Genomic DNA, 21,540 nt, shown 5'->3' with positions numbered 1-21,540 from the left:
AGTTAACATGTACTTTAGGGATATTTGACTCAGGGGACATTTCATGAACCAAAGGTTTAAGATGAGAAATATCTGGACAATTATTGGTGGCATGCCCAAAAACTTTACACAAAGCGCATGGAGGTGACGACTTTGGGGCCTTAGGGGATGGAGGAGCTTGGGGAGCCTTGTCCTTTGATTCTTTCCTCTTAGCTTTGCCCCCCTATCTGGATGCTTTTGCAATAGGAACATGTTCTTGTTAACGTGGTGATGGAGCTGAAGCAGCGACAAGGGCAGTAGGTACCAGTTGAACCGGGGTCAAAGCATGATAATGTCGTAGTTGACCAGGAAAAATTCTTGCAGGGGGATCGATGTACCATACTGGGATCCCAAAAGTCATGTTAGGAAATACCAACGAAGCCATGACAGGGACAAAAAATAATCCCAGAGGGGGGAATAAGAAATTTCTGTGGCTTGTAGGGTAATGTCTCGACGGAATAGTTCCTGGATGGTTGAGACCTGGAGGAATAGTTCCTGGTGGAAACATAGGAGAGGCACCCACAAATAGAGGAGGTCTTGGGGGGGTGGATTGAGAGGGCTTATCTAGGATGGTAACTGCAGGGTACTAAGGATCTAGTTGCAGATTAGATGTACCAGACTACTTGAGAGCAACCTGTGACACTTATAATATGAAAACACTCATAGAGTTATGCTGTGATATGGGAGGGGGAGGACTAGGGAAAGCACCCAAAAATGAGGAATCTTTATAGATTTCGGGCGAGACACTGGTGATAGGAGGTGGATACTACATATCTGACATTGACAAGATAATGGACTCGAGGGAGGTCACGAATGTCGACTCGTAGTAATTTAGTCGATCGATGGTAACGATCTTCCATTCATGGGGGAAGTACATCTTGCGAAAAACCACCGATGCGACGATTGACATGGAATATGTGTAACTACGACCTAAGAGAATGTTATAATCCAAAGGGCCATCAATAACCTCAATGTCAACATGAACAGTCTTGCCCGCAAGGGTCACTGGACAATTGCGGTACATGCCAAGGGGCTGGGAGGAGTTTCCATCCCAAGCACGAAAAGTGATAGTGGAGGGGGAAAAATTAGGTGACTTAAGTTATTTCCAAACGTCGGTGGACATCACATAGGTGGATGCACCTTCGTCAATAATGCATTGAGAGATGATGGCATTACGGACTTGGATTGGTATCTGGAAAGCAACAGATGAAGGCAATGGGGGATGTTTTGATGTATCAATTGGGAAGAAAATCAAACAATTGTCAGAAGGATCTACTGCACCCAAGGAAGTTAGTAGAGATTTATTTTGAGATGGGCACGATTGGAGTACTTCCAGCGTCGACATGGTAGTAGGTGATTGCACTAAGTCATCTACTATACTATATGTATGGGTAGCTCGATTAGAAGCCGCATTATAGTGTAATGGTCCCTAGGGGATCTTAGGAATGGTATCAAATTTAGGTTGAGGGATTTGTAATAGACCATTTGGTGTTGTAAGAGGCTCAGTAGATGCTTTTGTTTTGGAATCAGTGGCAGATGAAGTCGAGGGCTTGTCATATTGATGTGGTCGAGTTTTCAGGTTGATATGGGAGGGATTAACCTGATCAGAATTCATCATAAGGATATGGTAGTCACCAGGACCAGAAGGTTGGGGGGCATGGGCTACTTGACCTGGTAGAGGTTGAGCAAAAACAAATCCTCGCTGAGGGAAAGGATTTGTAAGCATTTCCGGTTGAGATGGCGTAGGATTTTGAGGTGATTTTTGACCTCTAGAAGCTGCTTGAGCTTCCCACATTTGGTGCATCTAGGGTAAGAGAGGACACTCATGTGTATAATGGCCATGTACACCACAACATGCACAAGGCTTGTTTGTACAAATAACCTTGTTCTGCTTGGGTTGGCTGCCCTGTTGCTGGTTGTTGGTGTTAGGCTGGTTCCCTTGGGGTTCACTAGGTTGATTACCTTGATTACCCTAATTACCCTTGTTACCCTTCCCCTTATTCTTTTTATTCGAATTTTTGGGATTGGTTACACTCTTCTGCGCAAACACCTGACCCTGAGGGGGTGGTGGCTGCTAGGGCTGAGGATGCATGGGAGGTTGCGACGCTAATGATTGAGGGGATGGAGCGCTTAACTGTGCATAAGGAGGAGCAATGGTTTGGTAGACATGTTGGGGTCTTGAAAACATGTTGCTAGCATGAGGGGCATCAGTGTTAGAGGAACGGGTGCCCCCCTACAGATAGCAATAACTTCACTGAGTATATGGCGAAGGGTGTGAAAGGGTTCCAATGATACTGTCAATAGTGTGAGATGTCCCAGTGCATTGGCACTTCTAGGACGAGGGAGGTTTGGAATGATGGTATAGACATAATCGGATTGCACATAAATAAGGTCATATCTTAGAGCGATTTGGAGAGCTTATTCCTTGGTTTGAGGAGAATGGAATGCGACATATTTTCCAATGGGTGCTAAAAGGCTCCTAAGAAACCAATCTAGATAGACACGGTCTTCGAAAGTGGGGGCATGACATGTGCTCCTCCTTTGATGCCACTCTTAACCATGGTCGGAAAGGTGAGAGGTGGAGGATTGACGAAATGAGGTCAATAGCTCCATACCGGTGTCGTACCATATAGGCAAATGGAAATATGAAAGGAACACTTTAGCAAGTGTCACGAAAATGGAATGAGATGTGGTGGGTTGGTCTACATACCATTTTGCAGTATCTCTAGTGACCATGTGTTGGAATAACCAAATACAAATGGAGTCATCGGTAATGGAGTTGGACGAACACCACATGTGAAGGATCAATCATGGTTGGTTGGATCGTCTCCAGCATTACCCTCAAACTTTGGGATGTCTGAGGGAAGCTTAGTCAGCATAGAAGGCCAAGCAACATCGTGGTGTATGGGGTCGTTTATCAATTGGCTAAAATCTGGTAGACTTAACCCAGCCATAAAGGGGAGCACAGGGGCTACCAGAATGGTTCCTGAGACTATTCTGCTTGATGTGACCACCGGGATAGAACTGGAGCTAACACCAAGTTGGGTTCTTGCACCAGCTGTGGCTCCAAACATGGTGACGATATGTGGTGAAGGAGGTTCGGAATCCGATGAACCAGGAAAAGAGTCGGTATGGGGACTCAGAGGGCTATGAAATTGAACTCGATGAGGAGGGGTAATATGTCCAAGCAGAAAATGGGGGTGAAGGCCTAATAGTTTCCATGAAAAAAGCCTTAGTCGCGAAATGGTGGTAAGGCACACGTGACATGGAAATGGTGAAGGGAGATCAACAATATGCCTTTATCTCAATGAGGGGAGATAAATTTATTTTGTTAAGTCTTGGCTTGGCGGTGTAAACCAAGCACCCTTTTCTTAAGGTGCTCTTGTGTGTGCGAGTGTATTTATTGATTAAGCCCAGGTCGTGTTTATAAAAAGGAAAAAATCTTGCTGAAAATAAACTGAAATTAACAACAGAAAATGAACAACAAAACAATTAACTAAACCCCACCCAAACTTGGTTTTAAAACATTATGCTTGTTGGTGGCTAAATTGATGGAAAATACACTAAAAGGGTCAAGATATCTGGGATCAATTGACACTAAGTTGCTGGAAGTGGTGCAGCAACAACAAAAATCCTGAGAGGAAGATCACTGCAAAAAGATAGGGAGATGAGTGAAACACTTAGGGCAACCGATGGGACCCTAAGGCCAATGACCAAACAAGCTGTAATGTGAAAATATGGATGGTGACAACCTATCTTTATAGATCTGAAATAGAAGGGTACATATTTGAAAAGTATGGTTGAAAGTGCTACAGAAACTCAGACTACTTACTCAGCTAAACTCCTCCTATAAAGGTGGAAGCATACTAGAAGCCCTAGGGGGGCTAAATTCCACTTTGACGAGTAAATCAGAGAAACCCAGCAGACAAATTTCTGCAAAACCTAGAAACAAATTTGAGAAAAACCAAAAAACCGCAGTACTAACCTGTTTTCAAGTGGGATCACACTTTTTGGGATGAAAGGTGCGCTTTGGCCTCCAGATCACACTTTTTGGGCTAAAAAGTGTGATTTCTGCTCCGTCGATAGTGGCTGGAAAATCTCAGAAAAAACTGTCATCTCTATCGTGGCTAGTTCCTGTGACCTGAGAAAAGGACTAGAAAGTTTGTGAAAGTTAGAAATATAACAGATTTGGGATTAAAAAGCTGGGAAACATTAAGATACTTGAAAAAAGATGAAATACTAAGCTAAAAAACGAAGGTCACCCAGGTTTCTGGATCTGAAGTATAAAACTAGTGGAGTCGCCAATTTTGTTGTATTGTTTTCTTCTCAAAGATGTATGGAAAGAACCCCTTAAGATTGTGGATGAAAAACAATGTCAACAATATAAATGGTTGCTAAACATTGTAGATCTGTAGCAACTGATAGAAACAAAACCTGCCAAAATTCTGATCTATGTCACACTCATATTAAACGACAAAAAAAAATAGTAATAACTCCCATCATCCAATGGAAACCAGATATACAAAGAATAATTTTATTATAACACCCGTGAAGGGAACAAATAAACGTTACCAGTCCCCCTCTATGGGATGGGTTCTTGGCTATCCTCAAATGTCTTCATCTTGTGTAGAATCTTTCTCATCTATAATGTGTAAACCCAACAAAAATATGGTGTGCAACAATGAAAATAATAAGAGTTACAACAGTGAGTGCAACAATGAAAATAATCAAAAGTGAATAATGAATCGAAAAACCTTCTATTTATAAAAAAATATTGAGTTATCCTCTAACAATGAGTAATAATAAAATATTATTAACCCCATTCTTGGAATAACCACTTGGAATATTTTATTATCTTTGGTTAGTAGGGAAAAAGTATTTAAACTTTTATTTAGAAATAATAAATAAATAAATGTTTATTTATCATCTCAAGGAATTGGTTAAGGAATAATAAACAAATAATGATTTATTTAATTATTCCTAGAGAAAAATAAGATAATTAATAATTTATTTGTTGATTTCTCATAATTAGGTCAAATATGACAAGGAATAATAATTGAACAATGGTTTAATTAATTATTCCTAGAAGAAAATCAAATAAATAATGATTTATTTAATTATTCTTCATGGGTTTAACTATAAATTATTTAACAAAGGTGGTTTATTAAGTAATTTCTCACAGTGAAAGTAATTTTACTATGGTAAAATTGGCTTTACATGGTGTACTTCGATCCATCTAGTAAATTAGGCTAGATGATCAATTTTTTGGTGATAACATGCGACTTGATACACTTCTTATGGGTTTCATTAGCTATCGCTACATCACGCCGGGTTTCATCTAAGCACATTAGATGTGAGAGATGTTCCTCTTCCATGGAAGTGGCAGGGAGGAGTTCGACAACAAGTTTTAGGGATTGAATTTCACATTCAATCTGGAGGATTGCTTCCAGACCATAAACCAATTCAAATGGTGTGAACCCAGTAGCAGTCCTAATAGAGGCTCGGTATGCCCACAAGGTTGCATAAACAATAATATTCCAGTCCGATTTATGGACCCCTATCATATGTTGAAGCATCGTTTTGAGAACTTTATTGATTGCCTCAACTTTCCCATTTTCCCAAGGGTAGTAGGGAGTGGAAATTTCATGGGAAAGTCCCATTTTGGTAGTCAGTTCAGACATCATGTGATTGCGAAAATGTTTTCCATGGTCCATGACTATAACCTGTGGAACACCAAACCGTGCAATAACATGGTTGAAGAAAAACAGAGCATTTGTTTCACGATATTATTGTATGTAGGCATCACCTCATCCCACTTCGTAAAATAGTCAATCACTATGATGATATATCCATGCCTCCTGACTGAGTGAGGGTTACATGTCATGAATTCAATACCCCATTTCACAAAAGGACCAACGGTGATAACATGATGCAAAGGAGCGGGCGGAGAACGAGTCTTACGATCATATATATGGCATGCATGACACTTTGGATGAAGAGAATGTAGTCTCGAAATATGGTGGATCAAAAGTAACCAACATGAAGGATATTCTATGTGGTGGCATAGCCAGAAAAATGTTTGCCACATGCCCTAGAATGGCATTCATTTAATACTTTCTTGGCATCCTCATGGGTAAGGCGCCCTCAAAAACCACATTGATACAACAACAATAAAGGGTGTTGTTGATTACAATGTAATGCTTGGCTTGATATCAGATATGTCATTGTTCAGAGTGAGAGGTATCGTACCAGAAAGTCTGGGTATGGAGATATATGATAATGTCTCCATACCATGGGTCAAATGATGAGATAAAAAACAATGACTCATCTGGAATAGAATCACCAAACGTTGGTTCAGTTTCAGTAGCGGGAAGGTTGCAAATCAGCTCAACAAAAACTAAGGATTTCTTCGACTTGGATTTGATGAATTCCAAATCGAACTCATGTATGATGACAATCCACTTAGAGTACTTTCCCCCAAGCAATTGTTGTGATACGATGTACATCATGAGGTTGCAATCTAAAACAACCATAGTTTTTCGGAGCAGTATGTAATGGTGAAATCTCTGGACAACTTGGAAAATTGCCAAAGCTAACTTTTCGAGATTAGTGTACTTGAATTCAGTATGATTGAGATTTCGACTCAAGTAATAAATAATATTTTTAGTTCCTACATCATCCTTCTGAACCAATAACATAAAAATGGTAGTGAATGCACCAGCAAGGTACAATAAATAATCGCATTGGTAATCCGGGGGATATAACAAGGATGCCCAATCAGTACATCTTTCAAGGCATCAAACGCCTCTTGAGATTTTTTTTCAAAAAGGAAGGGAACCCCTTTCTTTAACAAGTGAGTAAATCCTTTGGTTAGTTCAACATAGTTGGTAATCAACCTCCAAAAAAAGTTAACCTTCCCTTGGAGTCGTTGAAGCTTAAGGAGGGAAGAAGGAGCAGGCAGATCAATTATTGCCTAAAATTTCAATGGATTGATACAAATTCCATGTTTTGACACAACGAAACTGAGAAGTCGAATGGAACTTACAAAAAACACACATTTGTGTGCATTGAGTCAAATGTTATAATGTCTACATCGCAAAAAGATGATCCTAAGATGCATCGAATGATCAACCTGATGTCTCGAATGAGTAGGAACATTTTCCAAATAAGGTTTCACAATATGTTTGATGTCGTGTAAGTCATAATTCATTGCCCTCTCAAACGTAGCCCCGAAATTCTTTAATCCAAAAGGGAGTTTTCTATATCCAAATGTGCTCTAGGGACAAATGAATGCAGTTTTATGTTGGTCTATTGGGAGAATGTTGATTTGATTATATCCAGAGAGCCATCCGTAAATGGAAATATTTCACAATCGGCACAATCATCAACAATATGGTCGATGAACGGGGTAGGATAATTGTCCTTTGTACAAGCATTATTGATGTCCCAATAATCGACACACACACAAATTGTTCCCTATTTCTTCATGACAAGAATAATGTTAGACACCCAATCAGTTAAAGGTACGACATAGATGAAACCAATGCATAGAAGTTTTTCAACTTCAGATTTAATAGAGGTGACCTTCTTGGGATGGACAGGACAGAGGCTTTTCCAGACTATCTTGGCATTAAGGTACATCTTAATTTAATGTACAACAATGTTTAGATTGATACTTGGCATTTCTTCATAAGACTAGGAAAAAAAATAGCTAAACTCCTGGAATAGGGCTTTATAAAGTATTGACCTCATCAAGAGAGCAAGACACACCGATATGTAGATTTTAAATAATGTTGGGTTTAACTTAAATATCAAGAGTGATAGTCTCTTCATTGTTTGAAAAGTTTTTCTCATAATCGACATCATAGATGGATGCAAAATTCATAGACAACTTAATGATATTGGGTCGATAAAGTTCACTAAGGTTTTCCTCGAAGGAATCTGGCAAGGAGGAACAATGATGATGGTCGTCCCATGGTACATAATCTAGTATCATGAACTCCATGATGCTCTCATTGGTGGAAAATGTATCGAAGAAAGGATCAAATGATGTACCATAATCTAAAGAACGATCAACCCAATTGATCGAAGATGAAGGATTAGAATAAGTAGTGCAATCCAAATAAATGGATTTGTAATCAAGATTAATGGGGATGAGCAGCATACAGCCACCAAAACTATCTATATTAGATTGATCTAGTACTACCCACAGATTAACTGGATTAGTACAAGAAGAGATCATATTAATATAGGCAACCAAAGCAGATTTGTTGGGAAATGAAGGAGGAGGAAGCTAAAAGGTTCCCATGGGAGAGGAATCCTTAAGGAGTCTAACCCAACATGTTGATATGGGTGAGGTATTTCCCCCACGAGAGGGACACTCCTAGTAGTTGAATAATAAGTGTCAAAGTTGAGTTTATAAATGGCTACTATACCATATTTATGAGGAAAATAGATCATTCTAAAATATGTTGAAACAACCGCGGCCATAGCATAAACCCACGTGCGACCCAATAAAATATTGTAATTTAGTGGTCCATCAATAAATTCGACTTCTACTGATATAGTTTTGCCGCCTAATTCTACCTGTAGAGAATTCAAAATTCCACATGGTTTATAGCTTCTTCCATCAAAAGCCTTCAAAGTGGCTAGTGGCTAACTTAATTAGGGAGAACCAATAGCCTTCCAGCAAGACATGGACATAATACAGGTCGAGGCTCCCTTGTCTAGATTGGAACGATGGATATTCTTACCATGAACAAAAACCTGGATCATGAAATCTAATTGAGACAAAAGTCAAGGTGTATAATTCTCATGATTAAAAACTACTAGGTTGGAACCCGAGGGATCAATACATCTAATTGCTGAAAGAAAAGCCTTCTTTTGGGTGGGGTAATTTTGCAATGCCTCAAGATTTTACATAGCTAATGGGGATTGATCCAGATCCTCAATTATGTTGTAATTATGGGTGGCTAGGTTTGAACATCGATTTATTGATAACACCTTTTTGAGGCTTAATCATCAATTCAATAGGTACGAAATTTGGAGTAGGATCTGATGGATATGCAGTCAAACTGGTAGGTTGATCAGTAACCTGTCTGGTAGAGGGATTCACATTACTATAGTCTTTACTTTGGGTGGACACCATAACATCATTTTTGGGCTTAGTAGAGGAAAGCATCAAAACTGAGTTAGAGGAAGTGGGATCATGGGCAACCATATTGGTCTCCTAATTCGAGAATGAGTTTGTCAACACAATGGATGTAGCAGATGATTTAAGGAATTGATTCACTTCCTCCCATTGTGGACAATCACGAGTGAAATTCTCCTCATTACAAATAAAACATGCGTAATGAGGTTTCCGTTTTTCTTTAGAAGACATTGTTTTGTTTATCCCGTGGAGGGTTGTATTTTTTTTCTTACCTTTTCCTTTCTTCTTACTTCCTAGTTGCTGAGATTTTCCTTTTTATGATTGAACGACATTGATCTTAGAAGTAGAAGCCATAGGATTGGAAGGAGGGATTTGAGAAATCACAACAAGAGTTGAACCATATGGTTTACTCGTCGAATGCTTCCTGGTAGAACCAATCACGCCTCGGCAACATGTGATTCTTTACCAGGAGTTTAAGGAAAAATATTAGAAAGTCACGGAGCATTTGGTATCTTATCATGAAGTGTATTGGATTGGGTATATGTGAGATCCAAATATTGAGCACGATAAATTAACTACTCTTTGATCACAACTCTAAATTTTGCAACGTCTTTCGTGATAGATAAAAATAGAGACTTAATGAACCATTTAGCTAATAGTTGTTCAGGAACAAATTAGAAATGTGAGGCATTAAATTGTTTGGAATTGGTTAAAATTTTAGTTCCATTCTCATATTTGATGGGTAACTGGAAATTTGTTAGGAATATGGTAGCCAAGGTGCTGAAGTTATTAAACAAGGCTCCAGGTAATTCAATATACCATTTTGATCTCATATCAGTGAGTGTGTGCTGGAAAAAATGCAAATGAATAGAATCATCATTGAGGGATTTTTAAGAACACCACAAATGATAAGTCATCATGTGCATGGATGGGTCTTCTGCAAGATTTCAATTGAATTTAGGAATATCACTAGGAAATTTCGTAGATCAAATAACCGACCACCAAAGAGAATGGGCAATAGGATCATTGGTGAGCTTGGTCAAATCCGACAATTCGAGAGTTGCTGCAAATGACAACTGCCTGTTGAGGTCCAGGTGGAGGATACCTTGGATAAGATGGGATAGCCTAAGAAACAAGTATATATGTCCCAGGATAGGGAGGATTTTGATAATTAGTATACACATAACCCCGTTGTCTAGCTCTAGGATAACCTTGTAAAGGTTCAAAAGCCTGAGTTTGGATTTGTTAACCATAAGGCATTTGAGGTATACATTGATATGGTTGATATTGATGTCCTATGGGATTTTTCACCATACCAACATAAGGTTGGTTAGGTTGTGCCTATGCCATACTATATAGATTATGAGCCATTTGAGTTTGAGTACTGGCTTGTCCAAATTGTTGTGATTGTAAGTTACCTTGAAAAGATTGGGTATACATGGCTTGAGATGCACCAGATACCGGTGGAATTAGTTGAGTTAGGGGTACAACCTGTAGAGGTTAGCTCACATTCATTTGAGCTTGAACATGTTGAGATAAAGGTTGTTGAACAAGAATATGAGATGTAGGTGGAGCAGGTTGAGAAACTAAATATGAAACCACAACTAAACTAGGTTGTATATGTGTTGTAGGTTGCCAAACATTAGTATCCATTCTCAAATGTGGAGGACTCATATGAGGCTGAGCATTAACTTGACGAGATTGAAATTTCCCTACAATAGGTTCCCCCTTGCCGAAAGAGGAGGATAATAACGAGGCAACTTCCCCTCAAGAGGAGGGTTCCCAATAGGAGGTTAATTGGGTGGTTGTAGGTGTCCATACCCACTAACATAAGGACCTGTTTGCTGTTGAGATGTAGGTGTAGATGGAGGATTAAGAGAAGACTCTGTAGTGCTCATTAAATAAGTTCCAGATGAAATTCCATATGTAGATGACATGGGAGAGGTCCATGGAATGGATGTTGCACCAAAGAAGGTACCAGACAGAGATGGGTAACCAGGCTGGACAAATGGGCCACCCTACAAATGTGTCTCTTGTGACATTACAGACATGGATGAGGTTTCAACTTTAGTTGTCTCAGTCATGGTAGTACATACAGGCTGAGAAACCATATCATCTTCAATCATGGTTAATTGTCCCGAAGAATATTTCCAAGGGAAACTCAAAGGTGAGTTGAAAGGAAAAGAATCAGACAAATGAGGTTGAGATGGAGTATGAGGAGAAGGAAAAGGATGGGCCTGATAAAAATGAGTCCCTACTCAAATAGGAGAGGAGGGTTGAGGCTCTTCTTATGGAATCTCTTCGATACTCACAAGACTAGGTGGAAGTGGTTCATCATCGGGTCCAAGATATATATTATGGGGTTCTATCTATGACATAGGAAGAGAAGAGGAAGGTCCTGAAGTAAGGGGTGTAGAAAATTGAGGTACATCAGGTTGTATAACCTCAGGTTGAGTTGTCTCTGATTCAGTATAGTCAGGTTCAATAACCTTAGGTAATGAAATTTCAAGTGCTTCGGTTTCAACTGTGTTAGATTCACCAGCCAATGGAGAGGTAATCTCGGGCTCCGTACTCATAGGAGAAGATGATTTTGGTGGATCTATCTAAGATGGAGGACCATAAGTAATTTCTCCTAAAGTACTAGATTTGGTAGTCTGTGTTTTCTTATGCTTCTAATGATGGTTAGAAGTTTCCTTAGGTGGAAGAGGAGGATTATTTTTCATTCTACATGAACGACAGAGGGTAGGGTGTTGTTCTTCCATGTTGGATTAATAAATTTTAACAATTAACACAAAAATAAATTAAAGAGGGTAAACTAGGCATAAAGGTTTACCAAGAAACTGTGAACTTCAATATACAACCTTGGAGAACCAAGGATTTACGTACGGTAGGAAATCTCCCCGAATGTTGTGTTTGGTGTATCATAATGTACAAAGTGGCCGAATCAGTTACCTATGGTGAGGATAACAACCTATGGTGGAATTCCAAAATATACTAGATGGTACGTGGAAGTGCGATCAATGTTAGTGTTATCTAATGCATAATTGTACGATGAGAGTGTTTCCATATACGTTTCATGCATGGAGTGCCATCTAATATACCTGAACGTACGTGGAGAATGGTCTGATACACTTACGTACGTGGAACTAGATATCACCCCTCGAATGCAACGTTATAAAAAATGACAACTCCTATTTTTATAAACGCCATAACACGTCTCTAGCGTAGACCTCTAGATGTTTGCATTAATTTTAGAAATTCTCCTTAATACTAGTTCAGTAATTTTAAAGTTTGTCTTGAATTAAGTTTCGATTTTCAACGCTCACCATGCATTTCACGCGAATATCCTAAAATGCAAACTAGCAAGACAAAAGGAAACTTTTCTTTTCAATGAAAACATATATATGGGAGGAAAGAGAACAAATAATATGCAACATACAAGATGCAACAAACAAGATTGTTAATCAATTCCCCTAATGAAACTGTTCCTAATTACAATCTCACACAAAACCCTAGATGTAATGCATCATGCATACGATTTTTATTTTCAGTTCCACTTAATTTTCAGATGAGAACAAAAATATTTGCTTGATCACAAATAAAATAAATTATTTAGAATGATGACTGAAACACCAATTCCTTCGAGCAACTAGATGATCAAGCAATTAGTTTGCTAATGACCTAATTACAAGAACAAAGAAAAATCTAAAAAAATTCTTATCAAAGGCACTCAAAACCAAAATCAAACAAGATGAAGGCTTCTGAGAGACCAAAACTAGAACCAAGTTAATCAGAGAGAAAAGCATAAAAAGGATTTTTTTTGCATGAAAAAAGGGTCAGCGCAGGTGTAGATAGGATACCAGTGCTCCAAAATGCAAGTACAGAGAAGGCTAGGGTGCACTGCAACACTCTGTCAGCAGGCTAGGTGGAGCGTTGGTCAAGGAAAATCTAGTTTCTGACACGAAAATTAAAATGCAGCTCATTGAAAGGTCTTCCTAGGGTCAATTCAAACTAAGTGATGCATTGCAGGTCTATTCAAAAGGTGTAACAAGGGCTAAGGTCCAGGAAAAATCTAATGGAATGAATCATTCCCTAGTAGAGTCACCAATTTGTTATTCAAAATTTACGACTACAAATAAAAGTATCTTCCCTAGACCTAGTGGTTTAGTCTGGAACAATAGAAAGAAAAGAATATAAAGTTCCCCTTAGAGAAATTGGAGAATGGAAATATGCTTACTTGTGATCCATCACAAGCTCTTCTCTCCTCTTGGCTTGTAAGCTCCAATCATAGCTTTGATTGTTATAATTAGAACCTGCACATACAATCAACACAAGCCAAAGATATATGACATCTATGTAGCATTATCCAATCACTCTATTCAATGGATCATCGTAACATTTAAATATATGAATGTAAACATAACATAACACATATAAGAAAATGATATACTCTTTGTATTAATATGAAAAGTAGAGAGTTTACAACCAAAAATGGAAGCTGATCTTGTAGAGATATCCCTAAGTTGACTTATCCTTCCCTATCACAAAGCACACCACAATGTCACCGTAATCCATGGAAATGATAACTCTCTTCGGTTCAAAGCAGCAACATGAGGGTATGATTAGTCTCCAAAAGCCAACCCTAATGTTGCAGATGGTTGTAGATTTATAGGAGAGTGGTAATTTAGGAATTCTTATTCATTTACTAATCTAGGCTTGAGATCCACTCTTGATGGGAGCATGAGCTCAAAGGATAAGAGGTGAAATCTCCAAGTTAGGATCAGATAAGATTCAAAGTTCTTATCTAAGGTAAATGGTTGTAACAAATCCTAGAAGCTTCTGGAAGAGGAAGCTTCAGGATTATTTTTATTTTTACTGAATTTCTAGAATCAACGCACCCCCAACAAGGGACAACCTGTTGCTGATCAGCGTTGTTGCAAAACTGAGCAACATGCTGCTAAATGCAAGTCATTAAAGGGCCAAGGTGCGCTGAGCCTTAAAAGCACTGAAATGAAGCAGGCAAACCTAGAAAATCAGGGATTTGGAAGAGTTGTGCTTAGGGATTTATGTAGGGATGATGACAAGGTGTTCATGGATGTTGATTGATCTAGTTTGTAAGCCTATTGACCAGATGTGACAAAATGGCCTATAACACATATAACCAAAACATGGGAAGGATCCACAATATCTATGTAGCATAATTCAATAGTTATATTCCATGAATCAATGAGGCATTGAAACAAATGAATGTAAATATAACACAACACATATAGGAAACCATGATACTCTTTGTATTAATAGAAATAGGAGAGAGTTTACAACCAATAATAGTAGTTGACCTTGTACATATCTCCCAAAGTTGACTTATCCTTCCTTATCACAAAGCACACCTCAATGTCACCCTAATGCATGAAGACGATGACTCTCTTATATTCAAGGCAACAACATGAGGGCATGATCAGTCTCCAAAATCCAACCCTGGTGTTATGGATGATAGTAAATTTATGGGAGGATTTACCATAATGAGCTTGAGATCCACTTATGATGGGAGGATGAACTCAATGGATAAGAGGTTAAGTATACAAGGTAGGATCAGATAGGACTCGAGCTTCTTATCCACAGTAAATGGTTAAAACAACCCCTGGAAGCTTTTGGAAGAGGAATCTTCAGAAATATTTTTAATTTTCTTGAATTTCTAGAATTAGCGCAACCCCAACAAGGAGCAACAAGTGCTGACCAGTGCTAGTGTAGAAAGGAGAAACCAACACTGAACGTAGGTGGCTAAAGGGACAAGGTGCGCTGGGGAATAAAAACATTGATTTTTACTAGTTAGACCCAAAAACTCAGACATTTGTAAAGGTCATGCTTAAGGATTTGTATAGGGATGATGACAACATGTTCACGAACGTGGATTGATCTGGTTTGTAGGCCTGTTGATCAGATGCAACAAAATGGCCTATAACATATTTCCCCCTAAAGTAAAAAGTAAGAAAAAATAGTTGATGACTGAAGTGCTTTACCTTGTGAAAATTTTGAATCAAGAACAACTGGTCGAGACCATCATCTGTTACAATACATTTTCATTGTGATATTTTTGCTGAGGGAGGCATAACCATACTCAACACATAAGCTAATGATTACATGTACATGATCAAGAAGTCTATCCATTAATGAAAAAGAGTGGACCCATGCTTGGATGAATCTCTGTATGATCATAGCTATCATAATTTGTAATCTTGTATTAATCTTGAAAGCACAACCCAGATGGATGAAACTATATCTGGGGTCTTCTATCTCATTCACTTGATCGTCCAATGTACGAGTCTAACCATGCAAATAAATGAGATGGAGTCGAACATAGTAGACACCATCTGTTTACCAACCAATGATGTAAGCCATTAATAAACGCGAGAGAAACCACCGATGATTTTAATGGTTCTCAAGGTACTTCAATACAATCCATATGGTGTGAATGAATGGACTAAAGTCGAGCACCACACATAATATTCTGGTCGAAGGCCACTGATGAAGACCTATCACCGAGAGTTAGGAAACGTGTCATTGATGTATGCAAGCTCCAAGGCATTGAAGGGAATTTCTAAGTCAAATTCCTAGATAATGAGATGATGTTGACAGGAAGCAACCCATCGTAGGAGGGTCTTGACGTATCTCCCATCAACGACACCAAATAGGTGTTAAGATTTGAGCCAAAATGATATTGATATGGAACTGGTTCAAGAATGACAAACATGAATTAAGGCTTAAAAGTATTGTAGCAAATATCAAATGAATGAATTCTCTTGAGCATATCGGTGACATTGAATGGAGTTGGAAACATTGAACCAAAACCAAAAATACAAGCAGATTTATCAAACCCATAGTCATGGAGATGAAGTGAAAGAGTGTCATGCTCAAGAGTGAATCACTTCCATTAATAGATAGAGTACCCTGTTTTCCCAATTTCCCCAACCATTTATGATTAGTACCTTTTCATTTTTTAACAGGCTTGAGGAGGATAACATATGATTTATATGTAAGTTCATCCTTCGGATGAATCCTTCAAATTATTTTTAATGAACCTTGAGAAGAAGTGTTTCAGTCTTGTCATGTTCGATGAGTCCATTGCTATTGATGCTTTTGCGAGTCCAGCGAAGGTGAAACTCGACTCCTTTTTCATGTTTAGAGAGTTTGAAAAAAGAGGAAAAAAGAAAACTCCAAAGGTTCCTTTTCATAAATAGTCCCTTGAGTCTGAATAGGCAGAAAATGATACTCAGAAGAACCTCTTAGCCATGTTCAACTAGGGTATTCCTTTCTTGTAAATAGTCTATCTCAATCTAGAAAAGGGTTAAATTTATACTAAGTAGACATATTTTCATTTACTTTAACGATTTCGACAATCTTTTCATGTTTTGGTAGTCAGGAAAGAGCTAGAAAAGCACTCCAAGGGGTTCCTTTTTTGTAAGTTTACAAAGCCCAAAAAAGTGATAAAAGCATGCTCTTTGGTCAAAATGTCATATTTTGATTCACACATCATTACAATCCATCAAACAACCATTAACCTACCTAGAACATCACCAAAAGAAAAAATATGATACATGGTAAATTAGGTCATATTTAGGCCAAAATAATAAAATGATCATGAAAATGATCATAAACAAGAAAAACGTAATTTCATTATTACCATTTTACATTTTACCTCTTGGTGAGTGAGCTATGAGTGTTTTTTTCCCCCGATCCTCTGCAGTTGATTGGGGCCAACATGATGGATAATTTAGAGTGCCATCACTTCCATGTAGGAGATCTCACCTTGTTCTTTCTTTTTACAGTTTTGATAGTACATTTCATGCATATTTTTTCTAGTTTTGGGTGACCTAGGGATTTAATTTTTTACCCTAACTCCAGTGCACCCCAACAGTGTCAAATGGTGTGTTGGGCATGCAAAATTTGCACTATGGATGGCGCTACAATTCACTATCTCCCTTTAGTAGGGTGCATTAGGCGCATTTCAAAAATTTGTTTTTCTTGTTTCACTCAAAATTCTCTTAGTTTTTTGCATGAGATTCATTCTAATGATTCTTCTTGTCATGTTTCAGGTTTTCATCAGAATAAAATGGCTCTAAGATGGTGAGAAAGAGAGCATGCAAAACAAGATATGAATGTTGCTAATGATCTAGCCACCATCCAAGCATTGAGAAACTGTGGGCTTCTGAAATTATTTTGGCTTCATGGGATGAGGCAACAAATGGAGTTATTAGAGTATATTGTTTGAGCATGGGATGTTCAGGCACACGCTTTAAGTCTTGGAGCACATATTCCCACTATACAGGTGGAAGAATCTCTTTTTTGATAGGTTTATCGAGGAGAGGCACCCCTGTCTAGTTATCTGGTTCGAGAAGGGGTGGAGAGGCTGTCAAGGACTATATTAGTACACACTATAGACCTCGATCCCAACTAACCAAATATGGGAAAATCGAGATAGGATGTAGCCCATTTTCCTTTTAGGACAATCTTGTTTATCATTTCTATATTGCCTTGCAACACTACCCTACATTTGGCTAACATGTCCCAAATGCAGTATGCTTTAGAGTGCATAGAGCTGACAATGTTCAAATGGAGCGAGGGATTACTAGAAAACATGAAAGAACAACTCACTAAGGTGAAGGATGGATGGTTGAAGAAATTTGGGTATGGTTCAATTTTGATTTCATTTTCCTTGGAGCGGATTCCATTACTCTGACCACAACATATCTCACTCGAGATCCCAGATTCGAGAGTCCCACAGATGAGGAGATGGGTGGATCTCATGTCCATACATGTAGGTCCATCATCTATGAGCTTCACACCAGTATTATTCCGATGGTTGTGCATTCAGATCATTATGGATTTCCGCGGATACCTAGAGCTAATTCTTCCTGATGGAGAGCGATGGGGTGCCATAGGTAAAACAAAAACATTTTGATCAATTTTTTTTTGAGTTTTAAGTTTTACAATTTTATTTTTATTTTTAAGTATCTAAGACTAACTATCAATTTTTACATGCAAATGTTGGACCCGTTTGACCTATGGGTTCATCCTATCTCAGTGTGTTGGAGACCCATAACAAGCATTAGTTGGAGTACAAATTTATGAAGGGGGCGACAAGTATTGCAGGATCTTAATGTGGTTGAGACTCTTGTAGAGGTCGAGCGACACATGGAGGGATTGACCCAGGGCATAGTTGAGACTAGGGTCGATCAGATCCCTATGAGACTGCAACGTCATACTATTGGTGTGCCTAACCGTATAATTCAGCTACTGTACAAGATGGCTCGCGCAATTGTTTGCTATTATGAGCATCGTCAGGATTAGTCTACTAGGAGGCTATATAGTTGTATTTTGAGTGCATGTATTTATTTTTTGATATGACATGTCATATGGCCATATGTGTCTCGGGCACAAGTTTTTGTAAAACCAAACTTTGATATATATATATATATATCTATATATATATATATATATATCTATATATATATATATATATATATATATATATATATATATATATATATATATATATATATATATATATATACAACTATCTAGTTATTAGTGTTTCTTATGCATTCTATTATCTCATTCAATGTATGTGATGTGAATTTAATTTAATTTACATATGTTGCAAATGTCTGTCTAAAACATGATTTTCTAATGCATCTGTAAATGTGTTTAGACTTCTAGAAATGTGTTGATATGGATATAATCAAAATGTCTTTCTAGAAGGACAACCCTTAAGAACATATATATGAAGCATAGCTGGACTTCTAACTAAATAAACATTAGTCAATTGTAGTACTATAAGTTTTTAGTCAAGTCTGATAACTATACGACGGATACCATGAGAAATAACATCAGACAATAGCTCAATCACTATGATATACTCAACGATATTATTTTTAGAGAGACTAACACAAATCCCTTGTAAACTCACTAACTCGCCATTCAGAGCATATATAACCTATGTTGCGAAAGAAAGGTTATGATTACTACAACTAGCACCATCAACATAACCAATATATGGTTGAAGGGATGCCAACATCTACAAACCAAATGTAAACAAGATTAACAACAATCATAAGAAACTATGAAAGGAACACACTCAACACACCTATATTAATATACAACATGTACATAGTGAACTACACAAAAATAAATTAAGCATAATATTTTTTAAGGTACAACCCATTTCTAGGTTGCGCCAATGGAACTCCATCGAAATCAATAAGCTCGTAGGCCCCTTTAGCAAGAACACATTTAACAATGTATGGGCTTAGCCACATTGGCTCGAACTTCCTCGATCCTAACTTATCAGACTCTTGATCATACAAAAAAACAAGGTCACCTTTCGAGAAGACCCGAGGCTTGACATTCTTATTGTATTGTGCTTTAATGCGGTCTTATGGGTTTCATTATCCATCGAAACATCACGTTAGGTTTCATATAAGTGCGACAGATGTAAGAGATGCTCTTCTTCTGCAGAAGTGGCAGGGAGGAGCTCGATAACAAGTTTTAGAGATGGAATTTCACACTCAATAAGAAGGATTTATTCCATACCGTATACCAATTGGAATGGTGTGAACACGGTAGCAGTACGAATAGAGGTTCAATATGTCCACAAGGCTGTATAAAGCATAAGATTCCAATCCAATTTGTGGATCCCTATCATGCACTGAAGCATTATTTTCAAAACTTTGTTGATGGCCTCAACTTTCCCATTCGCCTAAGGGTAGTAGGGAGTTGAAATCTCATGGGAGAGGCCCAACTTGGTAGTCAGTTCAGACATCATGTGGTTATGAAAATGTTTCCCATGGTCTGTAACTATAGCCTGTGGTACACCAAACCTTGCAATGACATGATTGAAAAGGAAGAGAGAAACCGTTTCACAAATATTCTTGTATGTAGGCATCATCTTGGCCCATTTGGTAAAATAGTCTACTGCCACAATGATGTAGCCATGCCCCCCGACCAAGTGAAGGTTACATGTCATAGAATCAATGCCCCACTTTGCGAAAGGTCCAACGGCAATAACATGGTGCAAAGGAGCGGGACGAACATCGATTTTACGATCATATATATAGCAGGCATGACACTTTTGGACTGCGAGGATGCAGTAATGAAACATAGTAGGCCAAAAATAGCTAGCACAAAAATCTTCTATGCGGTGGCATAACCAGACATATCTCCACCACATTCCCTAGCATGGCATTCATTCAGGGCTTTGTCGGCCTCCTCATGGGTGAGGCACCTTCAAAAAATCATATCGATACCATGACAATAAAGGGTGTCACTGATTATAATATAATTTTTAGCTTGATATCAAATACATCACTAGTCAGAGCGAGAGGTATTGGACCAAAAATTTTGGGTTTGGAGATATACGATAATGTCTCCATACCATGGGTCAGATGACGTGACCAGGAACAACGACTTGTTTGGAATATAATTGTAAGACATTGTTTCAGTGTCGGTAGTGGGAAGGTCGCAGATCATCTCAACAAAGACTAAGGATTTTTTCGACTTGGATTTGATAAAATCCAAATATAACTCCTGGAGGATGATAATCCATTTGGATTACTTGCCCCCCATCAATTTTCGTGACAAGATGTATGTCATGGGGTTGCAATTGGAAACAACCATAGTCTTGTGAAGCAAGATATAGTGATGAAACCTTTGGACATCCTGGACAACCGCCAAAGCTAACTTTTTGATGTGAGTATATTTGATGTCAGCCTCATTTAAGTTCCAACTAAAATAATAAATAGGATGTTCGGTCCCTACATTGTCCTCTTGGACCAATACCATAGCGATGGTACTAATTGCAATGATGAGGTACATGAAGTAATTGTGTTGGTAATATAGGGGATACAATAAGGATGCTTGAATAAAAACATATTTTAAGGCATAAAATGCCTTTTGGGTAGTGTCATCCCAATGGAAGGGAACCCATTTCTTTAACAAGCGAGTAAATCCTTTGGTCAATTCGGCATAGTTGGGAACAAATCTTCGTAGAAAGTTAGCCTTCCCTTGGAGTCGTTGAAGCTGAAGAAGAGAGGAAGGAGAAGGAAGATCTAGGATCGCTTGGACTTTCAATGGGTCAATACAAATTCCATGCTTTGACATAATGAAGCTGAGAAGTTGACTGGAGCTTACACAAAAAAATACTTGTGCAGATTTAGCCTAATGTTATAGTGTCGACAACGTAAAAATATAGCCCTAAGATGCATTAGATGATCAACATGATGTTTCGAGTGAGAAGGTAGGTCATCCAAATATGGTTGTACAATGTGTTTAATTTCATGGAAGGCATAATTCATTTCCCTCTGAAACATAGCCCC

The sequence above is a fragment of the Pinus tabuliformis genome, chromosome 5_1 (assembly GCF_031772625.1).
Source record: "Pinus tabuliformis cultivar Carrire ecotype Pingquan chromosome 5_1, CPIR1, whole genome shotgun sequence".
Classification (NCBI taxonomy): Eukaryota; Viridiplantae; Streptophyta; class Pinopsida; order Pinales; family Pinaceae; genus Pinus; species Pinus tabuliformis.
This window is presented reverse-complemented; position numbering follows the sequence as displayed.